Here is a 7,743-nt window from a genome sequence, read left to right as displayed (position 1 = left end):
CATTCATCTGACAGCTTTAGTTACTTTACAAACAAGATTTTTGCACACACAACACATGTTATTTATAAAATACGATGGTTAATTATAAATTAAACTACACAAGAATAAACAGGTCTACAAGTACAGCTGAAATGTCCAGCTGATTAAACACTTAGTTGATTGACTGAACTGTTTTGATTGTTTCCAGTTTCTAAAATTTGAGGATTTTTACATTGAGTACTTTTAATTTTAATACTTTAAGTACATTTTCCTGATGATACCTACATACTTTTACTTAAGTAACATTTTCAGTGTGGGAGTTACACTCTAACAGATTATTTTAACAGAACTTTTACTTAGTAAAGGATCTGAGTACTTCCTCCACCACTGCGTATGACTGGGAAAGCAAACTTAAGCAGGAGGTTAGATGCACTTCCATTGTCGCACACCTTTACCACACTACTTATTTGGGCCCCCTACCCCAGAGTTATTTCTCTCATCTTGTGAAGGCTCATGTCCCCTCAGGGTCATTGGCCTGGGATCCCCTGCGGACCTGGTCTACCATGGGGAGTTAGTGTAATCACACAGAGAGGGCTATGGGGTAAGCAGGTTCTGTCATTAGAACAATATCAGGTTGTTAGTAATGCTGGTGCCACCAGAAGATTACAATAATTCAATCACATGCCATCAGCTTGACAGATACATGCTGTACACATATACGTCTGTTTGCACAGTAGCTTCCAAGCCCCTTATAAAGCCGGTCTTGAAATAATGTCAGTGCAGGAAAGTGTTGGGGGAGAGAAGGGAGGGGTACTACTATTGTAAAGAGCAATTGTCTTATTATTCAAGCCGGTGTTGGCTAATGTTTTCATTAGCAAGACAAGCCAAAGTGCTCTTTCAATGAGTATATGCTTTCAGTATAAGCATTTTGTGACGATCCTTTGGATGTCTGTTGTGTTGGTTTTTTGATGGTTTGTGCGTGTGTGTGTGTGTGTTTGTATTAAAACCATTACCAGAATATATATATATATATATATATATATATATATATATATATATATATATATATATATATATATATATATATATATATATATATATATATATATATATATATATATATATATATATATATATATATATATATATATACTGTATACATAATGTAATAATAGTAATAGTTTATAATAGCAGCTAGAATAAAAAGACTTTGTTACAATACTCTTATAAAGCCAAGTATACGTCTGTGTGAGGCAAGAATACTTAACTGTGATTTTCTTAAGTATATCTCCATTAAATGATTAAGTACAACTATAAACCACTTAGATTGTTCTGTATAAGTCAAGTATACTTAAGTTTTATTCATTTTGTTGTCTGTATTTACGTTAAAAGTAAACTGAAAGCCTACTCTCTTAGTTAACATAAGTATACTAACTTTAGTTTCTTCATTTCACTACAATGTCTATTTACATGTATGACCAAGAGCATACTGTAAAATATTTCTGGATTAGAACATTTCCTAAGGCCAATAAAACCTTGTAAAGTGAGTCCCGGTAGAATCAGTTGTGTCAGCTGTTGTGGATCCATCACAGACTTGTAGCGTGAAGCGGCCCAGGGCACAACCCATCGTACGTATATCGTACTACCAGGACTACACCCAGTTTATCGCAAAACATCCAGAAGTTGTTCAAATTTATTTCGCAATTGGGTCTGTATCACCTGGTTGATTTGTCACAAGTGTGGGACATACGTGTAAGGTTTATTTAATACGTAGAGTGTGTGTGTTTTTTGTCCTCTTGGCCTTTTCAGCACCACGGGCAGTGGACAGCGCCGAGCAGTGACACAGCTACATCCCATTTAAAAGTCCCTTTACTTCCATTAGCTCAATAACCACTCTAATATGTATGATCAGTTACAGCGTGGTTCTACATCTACAAAGACGATCTGACCAGCACACACAGACAAGTGTAGGGCTGCAACTAACGATTATTTCCAATATGTATTAATCTGTTTGATTCATGTCTCGATTAATCAATTAGTTTTTTAGTCTATATTGTGACGATCAATGTTTTCCAAAGACCAAGATGGCCCCTTTGAATATCAGCATCCATACTGTCACATCACATCAACATATGGCGTCGTAAGCCATACTAATGTACTTTAAATATTAAAGTAAAAATCGGCATGTCGTGGTCGAGCATTGCGACACCTTTACCTTGTCAGATATCCTCTCGTCTTGAGCAACTATGAATAAAAACCTGAACGCATGTTCACACAGCCTAGTTGTGGATTTCTACATAATGAAAAACAAACCGGCTGTGAGAGCATCACTTTGTCACACGTGTAGCACAAACTGAGAACTTTATCAAGGGATGTCATCATTTAAACAACTTCACTGTCACAGATTAGATAAGCATCCCTGTGGAAAGAGGTTGGTGGGTTTGGTTTCATGGTGTCAGACAGGCTACATGCAGTATGAAGCTGGATGTGTCCCTGTAAACATGTGCCCTCCTGTGGCTGAGTTTATGCTTGCATTTTTGTACGATGATAGTAGAGTTAGGTAGATAGCATATTGTGTCTAACTGGATTACAGTTACATACAATTACATGCATTTACTCACATTTAACAGTGCAGTTACTGTAATTAGTTGCAGTTATTAAAACAGCTTTTATTCAGATAAAAATGTGTTTGAAGGTATGTATTATGTATTCCTTTTAAAGCATGTTGGTAAGGTAAAAACAGAATAAGTGACTCAGGACATTTCTTTTGTCATATTTATCATGGATTTAATGATGATTACAAATCTGAACATTTCATAACATACATGTTGACTGAAATCCTTTCAAATTAGGTCGAATTGTTTTTTGTGTACTAAATGTTTTGTGCTATGAAAATAGTTAAACCTGACAATATATTATAATATATATGTGTTTTATGCTATGTTTTCTATTATATACGTTTTTTTCAAACACAAGGACATAAAATGTGTAATCCCAGCAAACCTCAGCAAAAGACTGGATTGAGCAATATATTGTTTTTTCAAGAAAAGAACATTTCTGCATAATGCTATTTGACAGCTTTTGCCACATCACTACCACCTGTCAGACAGTCATGCAGTGTTTTTCACAAAGATCCTTATTACATAATACTTTACTGGATATGTCTCACATCTCAAATATACCATTGCTTTTTATCAGAATGTATCTAGTTTCTGTGGGGAAGTGTGAAATCCACAACACCAGTTATAAGGTATTTCTTTCCTTACGCGTGCACACACACACACACACACACACACACACACACACACACACACACACACACACACACACACACACACACACACACACACACACACACACACAGGAAAAACTGGGACATTTCCAGTTTGATCATAAATCTGATTGAAGAATGTAATGTGTCTTCAAAAACAAAACAGGGACAGAGATAGTTTTTTGTGTTTAGCCAGGACAGGCAACCAAAAACGGCGACTGTCCCTTGAAACCGGGGACATCTGGTCACCCTATGATATATGATGGGTATTTTGTAAATCATAAATATGATAGAGAAGCAGAAACAAATAGTGGCAGAAAAGTCTGATATTTTAATAAGTTGAAGAAACAATGATCATAATGAATGATTATATTATATTATATTAGAGTCTACTTGAAGCTTTTTATGTTCTCTCTCTCTCTCTCTCTCACACACAAACACACAAACACACACACACACACACACACACACACACACACATATAATAATAAAGTATTATCTCACTATTTCCAATCTTTATAGAGGCTGTATAATTAACGAATGCTTTTTGTTACGATAACTGCACTTAGTTTGAGTTCCAACAGAAGTGTTCATATGCATTTGATAAGATAATGATACAAATATTTTTTTAGAGCACTTTTCATGTACTCAAACATATTTTACATTAGTTAAAAAAGATCATATAAAACAACAACTATAACACATCAAAAGCAGTTCTGAAGTTTTTGATTCGTGATTGGAACATGGGCAGATTGGTGAGAAGACAGTTCCAGAGGGAGGGGACAGCTGTGGTGAAGGCCCTGTTGCCCCCTTGGTCTGGTGCTCGGTCCTGGGTGGGGGAGACAGGAGGTTGGCATCAGAGGAGCGGAGGCGGTGGGAAGGATTGTGCTGGTGGAGCAGGTCGGTGAGGTAGGACGGGGCCTGGTTATGGAGGGCTGTGGCAGTGAGAAGAAGAACTTTGAATTGGATCCGATGCTGGACAGGAGTCAGTGGAGGTTTTTGAGGACAGCGGGGATGTGATCACAGGAACGGGAATGGACGAGCAGACAAGCAGAAGAGTTGTAGATGTACCTGAAGTTTATCAAACACATCAGAAAATAGCGTCTCTTTTGGAAGTACCTCGTAACAGTAACATCCCAAGGCTTCTAACCACAGAGTAGATGTCCTTGTTCTAAAGATGCAAAGATTTCTGAGATGCTTATCTAAATGTCAGGCTGGCCATTCTTCTAATCTGTTTCTCCTATTTCACACAATGTCTGCTTTGTGGCCTTTGTGATGCAAAGCTCTTCTAAATTGTCAGTGAACGGCTGCAGGCTAATAAAGACAAAACATCAAACATAACTAATGGTATAAATCACAAACTAAAACTAGATGCAATGCAATGCAACTATTTTTGAAGGGCTTTTTAACAAGACGTCCTGGTCGCCTCAGTCCAGCGTTAAATAAAACACGTGTTCCATTAAGATTTAAAAAATGAAGAAACGCATAAATCATCTTGTATGGCATAAACACAACAATAATAAATGAACTTGTTAGATGAAGGCTTTATTTCAATGAATAGGAGTGTGAGTAAGACTGCAGACGGAAATAGTATAGTACACTATTTTCAAGATGGGTTTTTAGAACATTGCAAAGAAAGAATTGGCAGAAGCAATCCTACTCTCTGTCAAAGCCTCAGCTATAATCAGGCCTCTGCGGGCGACTGCAGTATAGAAACAGACATTATGGCACAATATTCAAAATGTCCTCACAGCAGTGTCACAATTCTCTGAAGACCAATAAAGGTTAAGCACCTGCTGTTTTACAGCTAACTGTTATTTTAACATACTAAAACCTCTATAAAAAAAAGAGTGAAATATGCAACTTAGGGTTATCAACTGAAGGTATCGGTCATTCAGCTTGTCACAGTAAGCCAGAGCGGTACATTTCTCTTACAGTCAGGAATGCATGACAGACTATTTCAATTTTGAGAATGAATTGAAGCTTCTTAGTTCAGCAGTTTACTCGTGGACTGATAATTACTGTGATGATCTGATTGCCTACAAACGTCTGTCTATATCTGGTGGTAGTGCTAATCATGAATGCTGAGCAGTATTCTAAGTCAGTGTGGAGAATGTTTTCAGTGTTCTACATAGGCTGACACGGTGTGGGACCTTATCGCTATAGGGCCACAGCCAAGATCAAAACTGCCTATGGGTTGTTAGGCTATAAGACTAACTTAGTCATTGGTGGACACAGAGCTAATTATTTAGTTATTTGTTTCTTTTTTTTACATGTACGGTTTCACGAATACAGACTGGAAAGAAATAGTGTGTTACAGGCACAGAATACGCCTGGGGCTCTCCAGGCGTATTCTGTGCCTGTAACACACTATTTCTTTCCACGTGGCCATTTATTTTTTTATTTTTGATGCATATTGTCGTCCACCACCACCACAGCACATTTCTTTGACTCAGCTTACCCCACTAATTGATTTGACACGGTAGATCCAATATCCTTTTCATGATAGTCAAACTTTAGTATGATAACTTTCTTCGCCCCCTCCCTCCTCTCCCCATTCCTTCTTTTATGGACATATCATGTTTCCACATGTTCTGTGTCCACTGCAGCGTGTTCTTTCTACCCGAGGAGGTATAATATAAAACTATATTGGGCCACATGCTGTGGGATACTGCATTAAAAGGGTCAGAAAGACGACTGTACGCTGCTAAACGTTGGGTCAAAGTATAGTAAAACATGGATGAACAAATGTCATCTTATAACCTTTTTTTACAACTTGTTTTCTTTTTTTTAGCAAACAAAAATGGACAGGAGCACCAAACAGCTGGCTTTACTTATTCAAATGTTCACATAGAAGGTCCCATTCATCCCTTACAGGTTATGACAATAATCTTGATCATTGCTATGTAGACAATATCTAATGATGATCAATTAATTTCCTGCCAGAATGGCAGCTCTGCTGATGCATCAGTTTGTCTGAAAGAAGTCCTGGCCGGCCTGTAACTCATGGTGTGCAGGTTGAGGAGGCCTTTGAACAGAATCCACCAGTACATGCTCTAATTCCTTGGGGAAAGGGGGAAAATGTGCTCTCTATTAAACACGCCTAGTTATCATAATTATCACTCCACATGCTTCAAAAAAAGTTAAATGATCACTCTTGTGGTTCCGTGTGTCTTTAACAGGCCATTTGCACGGACGCGTTATACGGCCGTGTGGATCAGCCACGGCTCCGCGCACCACCTATTGTTAAATTCAACTATCAGATGACCGTGCAGAGGTTTTGCGTGGGGTGTGGTGGAACTCTCCACGCTGGGAATCCCCCCCCCCCCCTTCCCACGCATCCACGCCATCTTTCTCTCGTGACCTCCATTGTGTGTTCTGTCTGCTGGAGCAAAAATCTTCTCGCATCTATAGGCTACTTTAGCAATATTTCTGCTTTAGTTGTTGTTTTAGGCTATGTTTTTGCGCAGGCCTCCTTTTATGTGTGTGTGTGTGTGTGTGTGTGTGTGTGTGTGTGTGTGTGTGTGTGTGGGTGTGTGTGTGTGTGTGTGTGTGAGACTGTACCTGTCTTGGCCAGGACACCCTTGAAAAAGAAATGTTTGATTTCAGTTTTCTCCCTGGTTGAATAAAGGTTAATCCATTTATAAATAAAAATGTGATTAAAGAAAAAAACACCATTTGTCAGCGCAGTTGAACACGACATCAGATGCGGTGTAGTCTTGGTGATCATGATTTATTCATCATGTAGGCTAATGTCGCTGAATAACAGCTATAATAATAGCTATAATAATTACAACAATAACAATAATAAGAACAAGAATGTCAAATGAGAAGAACCTCGGGAACGTTATAAGGTTAATACGAGTCTTGTAAGTGCTATCTTTCTTATATCCCCAGTTGCAGAGTATATATATTTTAATTAAAAATGTTCCCACGTGCAGCTGCCTCTCTGCGCCAACCTGATGCACCGCAGTCATACTGGGTGCAGCTCAGTATCTCTAAGCTCTACAGTGAACTCTCCACACCTATAGTATCTGATGTCTTTAAGTTTAACTCTATGTGATCCCGTCATAGTTCTAATTTTTTAATTCCTTTTGCCATTTTTAAAGTAAATATTTATAATAAAAAGTATGATACAAAAACACGTAGGTAGCCTAAAAAACCTCTAAATAATGGACACATTAGGCTGTAGCCTACTATGGTGATAAAGATTACACGATTTATATTTTAATTAAAAGGAAATATTGAACATGCAGAATTGTGTGTGTGTGTGTGTGTGTGTGTGTGTGTGTGTGTGTGTGTGTGTGCGTGCGCCTAGGCAGTCACATCACTGTATAAATGCTGTATTGGAACATTGTTATTACAGACAGTTTTTCACATTTTCTGAGTAATTGGTGATGTAATGTATACTTTATGTAGTCCAATCAACCTGTAGCCTACTCTGTTCTCTCTTGACTGGGCCAGGTTCAATCTGGAAACAATCTTCTTCGGTA

Source organism: Etheostoma cragini, chromosome 12 (genome assembly GCF_013103735.1).
Source record: "Etheostoma cragini isolate CJK2018 chromosome 12, CSU_Ecrag_1.0, whole genome shotgun sequence".
Taxonomy (NCBI): Eukaryota; Metazoa; Chordata; class Actinopteri; order Perciformes; family Percidae; genus Etheostoma; species Etheostoma cragini.
Note: the sequence above shows the minus strand (reverse complement) of the source record.